This window comes from Neophocaena asiaeorientalis, unplaced genomic scaffold (genome assembly GCF_003031525.2).
Source record: "Neophocaena asiaeorientalis asiaeorientalis breed wild unplaced genomic scaffold, Neophocaena_asiaeorientalis_V1.1 scaffold597, whole genome shotgun sequence".
Taxonomy (NCBI): domain Eukaryota; kingdom Metazoa; phylum Chordata; class Mammalia; order Artiodactyla; family Phocoenidae; genus Neophocaena; species Neophocaena asiaeorientalis.
In genome coordinates, this window is record NW_020172664.1 from 2,623,454 (window position 1) to 2,634,971 (window position 11,518).

The window sequence follows — 11,518 nt, forward strand, 5'->3', positions numbered from 1 at the left end:
GTTACTCCTCAGCAATGAGAATGAACTGCAACCACACGCAATAACATGGATGCTTCTCACAAGTGAGAATAAAAGCCAGACACAAAAGAGAACATGCTGTATGATTCCTTCAAGTACAAAACCAAGCAAAACTAATCTCTGATGTCAGAAATCAGGAGACTGGCTGCCCTCAGGTGGGGCAATATGCTCCTGGCAGGGGGTGCCTGAATTGGCTCCTGGGCTATGGGAAACGTTCTCATTCTTTTTTTTTTTTTAATGAAGTATAGTTGATTTACAGTGTTTTGTTAATTTCTGCTATACAACAAAGTGACTCAGTTATACACATATATTCTTTTTCAGTCTTTTCCGTTATGGTTTATCACAGGATGTTGAAGGAAATGCTCTCATTCTTGATCTGGGTGTTGGTTACACCACTGTATGTATTTTCTGAAAAATCATGATTTATCAGTGTTTGGATTTGTGTGTGTATGTTATAATTCAATACAAGTTTTGCTTAAAAAAATTACAAAACTGACCCTTAGAGGGGATATCTACTGAAATTCACACGTTTAAGAAAGACATGAAGCAGCAGAGAATGAGAAGTTAGAACAATTGCTTCATTTCTCTTGTGTATTCATTTTAATCACCTGAAAACTCTTCACATGCCTGTTCTGGTCAGGGCTGTGGTTACAAGTGACAGACCAGAATCCCAAATAGCTTCATGTCAAAGGGGAATGAGTTGAGTAACAAAATCAAGGGGAATATTTTTGAAAGACCAAGACTGGGAAAGAGCAGGGGGGCAGATGGGTCTCAGGAATAACTAAAGCCAGGTTCTCAAAGAGCATGAGGATCCTCTCCCTCTCCTCTGCTGCTCTGTGTGTTGTCAGCTATCTTCTCTTTCCTTACAGACTGGATCACTCTACATGGCCAGAAACGTGCTCGAACTTGTGCTGTGCACGTTCCAGCTTTAGTCACCAGAGGGAGACTCTCAGTGTGAAATTTTAAAAATCCCAAGCAAAGAAGTCCATAAGCCCGCCTTGGGAAAAACTAACTGTGGTTAGGCTGGTGGGTCGTGTAAAAAGAACAAACATATATGTATATATCCACTCACCTGAGAAACATGGGTGGGATGGGTGGCAGTTTCTAGAAAAACAAGTATAGTAAGCGTTGGGTAGACAATCCTGTAAATCTTCACTATAACCACTAGTCTATTGTTTTCATAGTAAAATGGAATTTCTATAAAGAAAAACTAAGAATATAGAATTAGCTATTAAATATTCAAATAGCATTGTATGTTCGCAAATATTTTCCGTTCTTTCCAGCAACTTTGTTGGGGAGGCTAGCACAGGTTGGATGTGGCTGTGATTTTCTTGTTGACGTTTCTGCCAGAGGGACCCTTATTCTTCAAGACTCCTAAGCATTAGAGACTCTCCTATGTGTCAAAAGTGGAGGCAGATTCTAGATTCTTCCTCTGGTTTCCTCTTAATTAGAAGCTGTTTGAAATCTGCCGTCATCTCAACCTATTTCCACAAACCCTAACATTTAAGAACAGTTTCTTTTCTCAGAATTAGCTAGGAAATGTTCCCAAAAATCTCTAGTACACCCTTTCTGTGTTAAAAATAGCACATGCAGGTATGTGATTATAAAGATTGGGGTCAGACAAATGTGGCTTTAAGTCCTGGTTCCCCACTTGCTGTGTCACTAGCAACGTATTCATTCTTGCTAAACCTGTTTCTGCGTGCTCAAAATGGGAATAATACTAGAACCTACACCATAAATTGTTTTGAGGATTAAGTGTGAGGATTAAGTAAGGTTGTTAAGAGGATTTACACATAGACTCCCTGCACTTGGCCAGGCACATAGAAACTGCTTAATCAGTGTCAGCTATCATGTGATCTTAGTGTCGCCATAACTCTACGTCTCTCTGAAGGCCCTGGTATCCTGCATCTTGTTTGTGTATGTGCCGTGCCTATTAGGTCACACGCTCCTTAGGGCAGGGCTGAGACTTGCCTATTTTTCTAATGCAGTAGCCTGATGCCTCAGTAAACGTTTGTGCAATAAATGTTTGCTGAATTGAATGTGTGTGTGTGTGTGTGTGTGTGAGACATTTAGTGGTCTTTGGTTCATTGGTTCACTCAAGAACCCAGCAGCTCTGCAGAAGGACTTGGCAGGCCAATGAGGTCAGAGTCACCCAAGCTGTTCCACCTCAGGCCACACAGGCATCTGCACCTTGGAAGACAGGAACCTGGCACTTTCTTTTCACAGGCTTACCTGGTTGATGGAGGTGATGGTAATGGTGGAAATGGGACTTGAGGTGTGGCGATCAAGAGCACTGGGCCAGTAAAGCAATTATACTCCAATAAAGACGTTAAAAAAAAAAAAAAGCACTGGGCCTCATTAAAGAACTTGAGCCTTGAGTGTGCATTAGAATCCCCTAGAGGGTTTGGTAAAACACAGACTCCTGGGCCCCACGTCAGTAGGTCTGGGGTGAGCCTGAGAATGTGCATTTCTAACAAGTTTCCAGGTGATTCTGATGTTGCTGGCCCGGGACCACACTTTGAGAGCCACAGGGCTATGAAAGCCGTGCTTCTCAAGCCTGGCTCCACATTAGAGTCCCCTTGGAAGCCCCAGCAGAGGCAAATAAATCAGAATCTCTGGGCCGTGTGTCCCAGGCTGTATTTCAGCTCTCTGGATGATTCCAATACGCACCCAGAGCTCAGAACCACTGCGTCACATTAACCAAGGCAAGTGAAAAACGTGAGGGGTAGAGAGAGGGGCTTGGAGGGAAACTTAGGCCTATGGTGTATAAACCAAAATTCCTATGTGTCAATGAGCCAGTCGTGATCAGTACTAACTGCCCAATAGCAAAAGAAGCCCCATAGCTCTATGGGGGCTCAGGTGTTGAAAGCCAGGAAATTGTTCTATTAAGCAGCTTCCAAAATGTGCTGGGCCCATACAGCTGTGGAGGGAGTTACCGGTGAAGATACTTGAGCATAATTTGGGAGCACCTATGTCGGCTGCAGTTGCCAGTGACCGTCAGTGGAGACGGAGCTCTGGCCAGGCCTAGTGCACTCCTTCGAGACTCTGCTAAAGCAGGGGCAGCTCGAGCACAGAGACGTGAAGTATTGGCCTGATGTCCCGTGAAATTCCCTGCACAAGCCTGGTTTTCTAGACGCTGTCTGAAAACGTAACAATTCTGTTGCTTGGTAAGTTTTTCTCCCCCGCTTTTCTGTTGGGAAGTTTCCAAGTATACTTTTTTGATGAAAATTTCTCTCTCATTAATTCATAACAGCCTGCATTTAGGGAGCACTTACATTTGTCAAGGTACTTTTCATGCATTAATTAAACTTCTAAAAGCCTGTGAATTAGGTACTTTTATTTATTATTCCGGTTTTATAGGAAATAAAAGCACCAAGTGGTTAAGTCACGTGCCCAAGATCACCTACTTAGCAAGTAGCAAAACCAAGATTCAAATGCAGGTTCTGGCTCCAGAGGCTTTTAGCATTCCAGCAGTACTCACAGTGGTGTGGCCTGGGGACCTCTGGGGTCTTAGAGACCCCTGCAGGGGGTCTATGAATTCAAAACTATTTCATAATAAGACTAAGATGTTATTACATTTCATTCTCATTCTCACAGAGGAATTTTCTGGAGAATATATGATGGGTGATGAGATCATCACTCTGTATGGGTACTTGTGTATTCTTGTGTTTTAAATTTTTCTCCATGTAAATTTCTAATATGATAACTATTGATAGATATAACCCACATAAACAAAAGCTCCTTGGACTTCTACAATACTTTTAAGAGTTGTAGTGGGGTCCTAAGGGCAAGAAGTTTGAGGACTGGTACTACTTCTGTGGTGAATGATATTGAACTCATGAAGTGCCAACCTGGAGGGGCTCTGGGTATCACCCAGCCCAGCTCAATCACTTTACAGATGAGGAGACCGAAGTCCAGGTTTCATGTGGTCTGCCAAGAGGTCACACAAGAGGCAACACCAGAACTAACACTGTACCAGCTTCTGTACTTTTTGATTCTGTTGAAAGAGAAACTGAGGCATATTAAAAATTAAGAGTTTATTTGAGCAAACATCAGTTCGAATTAGGCAGCATCCAATCTAGCAGATAGAAAGGAGCTCCAAGGAGCTGGAAAAAAATGAATTTTATATGCAGAAGGGAGCAGGACCAAGGAATAGGCAAAAAAGCAGGTTGGTGTCACAAGGTTACTTTCTTTTGAGGGGGGTGCAGGGGTCTATCAGGCAGACTACCTAACTAGTGCTGATCTGGTGAGTCCTGTTTGACTGGTTTAAGATTCCATGTCTGGGAGAGCCAAAACTATAAGTTAAGTCTCAGTTTGACGATGTGGGCCTTAGCGTAAGTGACTCCATTTGGGGGCCTGTGGTCTTGTTTTGAACAGTTCCCACCGAGGGGCTTGCCACAAGGAGACTATGGCCATCCTTTCTCACAGGTGTTCCCAGAGTCCCAGAGGATGCTGGGCACCCTGCTTCTGCACATTCTCACATTGGAGCTGACCCCCCCTGGTGGTTTTGGAATCTCCCCCTAATGTTCACTGTGCTCACACAAAGCTCTCCTTCAAAGCAACCGCTTTTTTTTCTCAGAACATTTCAAATGGAATAAATATACAGCAATCAGCATGGAGTGGCAATCAGCAATCAGCTCCCTATTCATTCCAGCTGGTGACCCAGAGGTGCCCGGTGCCATGTGAAAGCAGCCAGGGGACAGGGACACCAAGTGGGAGGCCTGGCCTCATCATTACCTGCTGTAAACAGCCTGTCAGAGTTCTTTCTTTTGAGGGTACAGATCCCTGAGAGATTGCTGGGATGAGGTTTCTCATTCTTGCCAAAGTAAAGGAGGCTGGCAGAGTTAAACCAGGAAGGAGAGAGCCTCAGTCTTAAGAGATGGAGGTGCTTATCTCAGCTGGGGTTAATGAGAAGGATTTTCGAGCACTCTTCCGAGTTGTAAAACCTCATTCTTGCAGGCCCCACCACTAAAGGTGGCGGGTTGCATCCTCTTGTCTTCACTCTCTATGTCTGTCTACTTCCTCCTGACTTGCCCCCAACAAAGGAGACAGGACTATTGCAGGCTGATGGCACCCCCTGGAGGCCAGTGTGGGCAACTGTGGTCTTGACCACCATCTTCAGGGACTAGTGCCCAGGTCAGATCCCTTGCCTGGTCTGTCTCTTCCTGAGTATATTACACACACACACACACACACACACACACTTTCATCTATGGATGCACATCAATAACAAAGCACCCAGAGGCATGCATACCCCTTCTTAATCCCTTGAATCATCTCAACTTTTAACCAGTTATCTCAGGGGAAAATACAATTCCATTTCCCTCTATTCATCCCATTTGTATTGCCCAAATTTAACTCTAGTCACATCTGACAAGACTCACAGTGGTGTTAGTGAAATTACTAAGGGAAAGAAATGCCACTGGCTTTGAAGTAAAATTGAGTGCAGACATGCAGGGCCTGGTCTGGTTGCCTGAATAACCACCTCAGTACATAGGACTGAGGGATTTCCTTGGCCATGGGACTTGAAGGGCTAGAACTGAGACGGTATGGGGAAAACCAGGACAATTGATCACTGAACTCCCAGCACCTGGGGGTGGCCCAGGGCTGTTGCTCTCCTGGGGACTTTCTTCTCCATGCAATCAGGAGGATTGCAAGAGCTCTGAGAGGAGAGAAAAGAGAAAATAAGCAGCTCTTACAAGTTATCTCACAGACATTTAGGAAGGTGTTTACGGTGTACTGAGTTAGATTTCATGCTGGCCTAGCATTGGTTCCACTTTTCACTCATAGTAAAATTCCTTAAATAACAACAACAATCCAGAATTTTTGCCAAAGAATCGTTAATTTTCATTTATGCACATTTTCTGTAATTTCTAATTTCTTCTATATATAGTGAAATGATCACTACAATAAATCCGATTAACACCCATCACCACACATAGTTACAAATGTTTTCTTGCGTTGAGAACTTTTAAGATCTACTCGCTTAGCTATTTTCAAATAAACAATACAGTATTATTTACAGTAGTCACCGTGCTGAACATTACCTCCCCAGGAGTCTTAAATTTTATAACTGGAAGTTTGTACATTCTGACAACCTTCACACATTTTGCCTGTCCCCAACGCCCCACGTCTGGCAGCCACCAATCTCTTCTCTGTATCTATGAGTTCCAGGTTTTATTGGTTTTGTTTGTTTCTATAGTTTCCACATATAAGTGAGATCATATGGTATTTGTCTTTCTCTGTCTGGCATATTTTACTAGCATAATGTCCTCAAGGTCAGTACATGCTGTTGCGAATAGCAAGCTTTCCTTCTTTTTATGGATGAATAATATTTCATTGTATATATATCACATTTTCTTCTTTTAATTGAAATATAATTAATTTTCAATATTCAGGGGTACAACGTAGTGATTCAATATTTTATAGATTATACATCATTTAAAGTTATTATAAAATAATGGCTATATTTCCCTCTGCTGTACAATGTATCCTTGCTGCTTATTTATTTTATACATAGTAGTTTGTGTCTCTTAATCACACCTATCGTCCCACTCCCTTTTCCCTCTCCCCACTGGTAACCACTAGTTTGTTCTCTATATCTGAGTCTGTTTCTTTTCTATATACATTTGTTTTATTTTTTAGATTCTACATATAACTGATAACAGAGTATTTGTCTTTCTTTGTCTGACTTACTTCACTAGCATAATATCCTCTAGGTCTTTCCACATTGTTGCAAATGGCAGAATTTCATTCTTTTTATGGCTAATATTCATTGTATATATACACCACATCTTCTTTATCCATTCATCTGTTGACGGGCACGTAGGTTGCTTCCATATCTTGGCTATTGTAAATAATGTTGCTGTGAACACTGGGGTGCATGTATCTTTTTGAATTAGTGTTTTCATTTTCTTCAGATGTATACTCAGCAGTGAAATTGCTGGCTCATAGGCTAGTTCAATTTTAAGTTTTCTGAGAACCTCCATACTGTTTTCCATAGCAGTTGCACTAATTTACAATCCCTCTAATGGTGTACTAGGGACCCTTTTTTTTCACTTGCTCACCAACATTTGATATTTACTGATCTTTTGATGATAGCCATTTGACAGGTGGGAAGTGATATCTCATTGTGGTTTTGATTTGCATTTCTCTGACTAGCAATGTTGCGAATTTTTCATGTGCCTATGGGCCATCTGTATAGCTTCTTTGGAAAAATATCTGTTCACGTCTTCTGCCCGTTTTTTTAAATTGGGTTGTTTGTTTTTTGATATCGAGCTGTACAAACTGTTAACATATTGTGGTTATTAACCCCTTATCTGTCATATCATTTGCAAATATTTTCCCCCATTCAGTATGTTGTCTTTTCATTTTACTTATGGTTTCCTTTGCTGTGCAAAAGCTTTTAAGGTTAATAGGTCCCATTTGTTTATTTTTGCTTTTATTTTTTTTGCCTTAGGAAATAAGTCCAAAAAAATGTTGCTACGCATATATATGGAATCTTAAAAAAAAATGGTTCTGATGAACATAGGGATAGGAGAGGAATAAAGACACAGACATAGAGAATGGACTTGAGGACACAGGGAGGGGGAAGGGTAAGCTGGGATGCAGTGAGAGTAGCATTGACATATACGCTACCAAATGTAAAATAGATAGCTAGTGGGAAGAAGCTGCATCACACGGGGAGATCAGCTCCATGCTTTGTGACCACCTAGAGAGGTGGGATAGGGAGGGTGGGAGGGGGAGGCTCAAGAGGGAGGGGATATGGGGATATATGTATACATATAGCTGATTCACTTTGTTATACAGCAGAAACTAACACAGCATTGTAAAGCAATTATACTTCAATAAAGATGTAAAAAAAATGTTGATACGATTTATGTCAGAGTTTTCTGCCTATATTCTCTTCAGGGAGTTTTATGGTTTCAGTTCTCACATTAGGTCTTTAATCTATTTTGAGTTTACTTTTGTATACGGTGTGAGGAAATGTCTAATCTCATTAGTTTACATGTAGCTGTTCAGTTTTCCCATCATCACTTACTGAAGAGACTAACTTTTCTGCATTGTGCATTCTTGCCTCCTTTGTTGGAGATTAATTAACCATAAATGTGGGTTTATTTGGGGGCTGTCTATAATGTTCCACTGATCTATGTGTCTGTTTTTCGTGTAAGTACCATGCTCTTTTCATTACTGTAAATTTGTAGTACAGTCTGAAGTCAGGGAGGGTGATACTTCCAGCTTTGTTCTTTGTGCTCAAGATTGCTTTGGCAATTCTAGGTCTTTTGTTGTTCTATATAAATTTTAGGATTATTCTACTTTTGTGAAAAAATGTCTGGGGTATATTTTTTGAATCAACGCATTTATTTATTTTTGTTTTTATTTCCATTATTCTAGGAGGTGGATCAGAAAAGATCTTGCTGTGATTTATATCAAAGAGTGTTCTTCCTGTTTTTCTCTAAGAGTTTTATAGTGTCTCGTCTTACATTTAGGTCTCGAATCCATTTTGAGTTTATTTTTGTGTATGGTGTTAGGGAGTGTTCTAATTTCATTCTTTTACAGGTAGCTGTCCAGTTTTCCCAGCACCACTTATTGAAGAGACTGTCTTTTCTCCATTGTGTGTCCTTGCCTCCTTTGTCATAGATTTTTTGACCATAGATGTATTGGTTTATCTCTGGGCTTTCTATCTTTTTCCATTGATCTATGTTTCTGTTTTTGTGACATTACCATATTGTCTTGATTACTGTAGTTTTGTAGTATAGTCCTAAGTCAGGGAGTCTGATTCCTCCAGCTCCACTTTTTCCCTCAAGACTGCTTTGGCTATTCGGGGTCTTTTGTGTCTCCATACAAATTAAAAAAATTTTTGTTTTAGTTCTGTAAAATTGCCATTGGTAATTTGATACGGATTGCATTGAATCTGTAGATTGCTTTGGGTAGTATAGTCATTTTCACAGTATTGATTCTTCCAATCGAAGAACATGGTATATCTCTCCATCTGTTGGTATCATCTTTAATTTCTTCCATCAGTGTCTTATAGTTTTCTGCATACAGGTCTTTTGTCTCCCTAGGTAGGTTTATTCCTAGGTATTTTATTCCTTTTGTTGCAATGGTAAATGGGAGTGATTCCTTCATTTCTCTTTCCGATTTTTCATCATTAGTGTATAGGAATGCAAGAGATTTCTGTGCATTAATTTTGTATCCTGCAACTTTACCAAATTCATTGGTTAGCTCTAGTAGTTTTCTGGTGGCGTCTTTAGGATTCTTTATGTATAGTATCATGTCATCTGCAAACAGTGACAATTTTACTTCTTTTTTTCCCATTTGTACTCCTTTTATTTCTTTTTCTTCTCTGATAGCCGTGGCTAGGACTTCCAAAACTATGTTGAATAATAGTGGTGAGAGTAGACATCCTTGTCTGATTCCTGATCTTAGTGGAAATGCTTTCAGTTTTTCACCATTGAGAATGATGTTTGCTGTGAGTTTGTCATATATGGCCTTTATTATGTTGAGGTAGGTTCCCTCTATGCCCACTTTCTGGAGAGTTTTTTTTTTTTTATCGTAATTAGGTGTTGAATTTTGTCACAAGCTTTTTCTGCATCTATTGAGATGATCATATGGTTTTTATTCTTCAGTTTGTTAATATGGTGTATCACATTGATTTGTGTATATTGAAGAATCCTTGCATCCCTGGGATAAATCCCACTTGATCATGGTGTATGATCCTTTTAATGTGTTGTTGGATTCTGTTTGCTAGTATTATGTTGAGGATTTTTGCGTCTGTATTCATCAGTGATATTGGTCTGTAATTTTCTTTTTTTGTAGTATCTTTGTCTGGTTTTGGTATCAGGGTGATGGTGGCCTCATAGAATGAGTCTGGGAGTGTTCTGTCCTCCACAATTTTTCAGAAGAGTTTGAGAAGGATGGGTGTTAGCTCTTCTCTAACTGTTTGATAGAATTCACCTGTGAAGCCATCTGGTCCTGGACTTTTGGTTGTTGGAAGATTTTAAAACACAGTTTCAATTTCATAACTTGTGATTGGTCTGTTCATATTTTCTGTTTCTTCCTGGTTCAGTCTTGGAAGATTATACCTTTCTAAGAATTTGTCCATTTCTTCCAGGTTGTCCATTTTATTGGCATAGAGTTGCTTGTAGTAGTCTCTTAGGATGCTTTGTATTTCTGCGATGTCTGTTGTAACTTCTCCTTTTTCATCTCGAATTTTATTGATTTGAGTCCTCTCCCTCTTTTTCTTGATAAGTCTAGCTAATGGTTTATCAATTTTGTTTATCTCTTCAAAGAATCAGCTTTTAGTTTTATCGATCTTTGCTATTGTTTTCTTTGTTTCTATTTCATTTATTTGTTCTCTGATCTTTATGATTTCTTTCCTTCTGTTTCCTATGGGTTTTGTTTGTTCTTCTTCTCTAGTTCCTTTAGGTGTAAGGTTAGATTCTTTATTTGAGATTTTTCTTGTTTCTTGAGGTAGGTTTGTATAGCTATAAACTTCCCTCTTAGAACTGCTTTTGCTGCATCCCATAGGTTTTGGATCATCATTGTCATTTGTCTGTAGGTATTTTTTGATTTCCTCTTTGATTTATTCAGTGATCTCTTGGTTATTTAGTAACGTACTGTTTAGCCTCCATTTGTTTGCGTTTTTTACCCCTGTAATTAATTTCTAACCTCATAGTGTTGTGGTCAGAAAAGATGCTTGATATAATTTCAGTTTTCTAAAATTTACTGAGGCTTGATATGTGACCCAAGATTTCATCTATCCTGGAGAATGTTCCATGCACACTTGAGAAGAAAGTGTAATCTGCTGTTTTTGAATGGAATGTCCTATAAATATCAATTAAATCTATCTAGTCTATTGTGTCATTTAAAGCTTGTTTCCTTATTTATTTTCACTTTGAATGATCTGTCCATTGGTATAAGTGAGGTGTTAAAGTCCTCCACTATTATTGTGTTACTGTCGATTTCCTCTTTTAGAGCTGTTAGCAGTTGTCTTATGTATTGAGGTGCTCCTATGTTGGGTGCATATATGTTTATAATTGTTATATCTTCTTCTTGGATTGATCCCTTGATCATTATGTAGTGTCCTTCCTTGTCTCTTGTAACATTCTTTATTTTAAAGTCTATTTTATCTGATATGAGTATTGCTACTCCAGCTTTCTTTTGATTTCCATTTGCATGGAATATCTTTTTCCATCCCCTCACTTTCAGTCTGTATGTGTCCCTAGGTCTGAAGTGGGTCTCTTGTAGACAGAATATATATGGGTCTTGTTTTAGTATCCATTCAGCAAGGCTGTGTCTTTTGGTTGGAGCTTTTAATCCATTCACGAGTAAGGTAATTATCAATATGTATATTCTATGACCATTTTCTTTATTGTTTTGGGTTTGTTTCTGTAGGTCTTTTTCTTCTTTTGTGTTTCCCACTTAGAGAAGTTCCTTTAGCATTTGTTGTAGAGCTCGTTTGGTGGTGCTGAATTCTCTTAGCTTTTGCTTGTCTGTG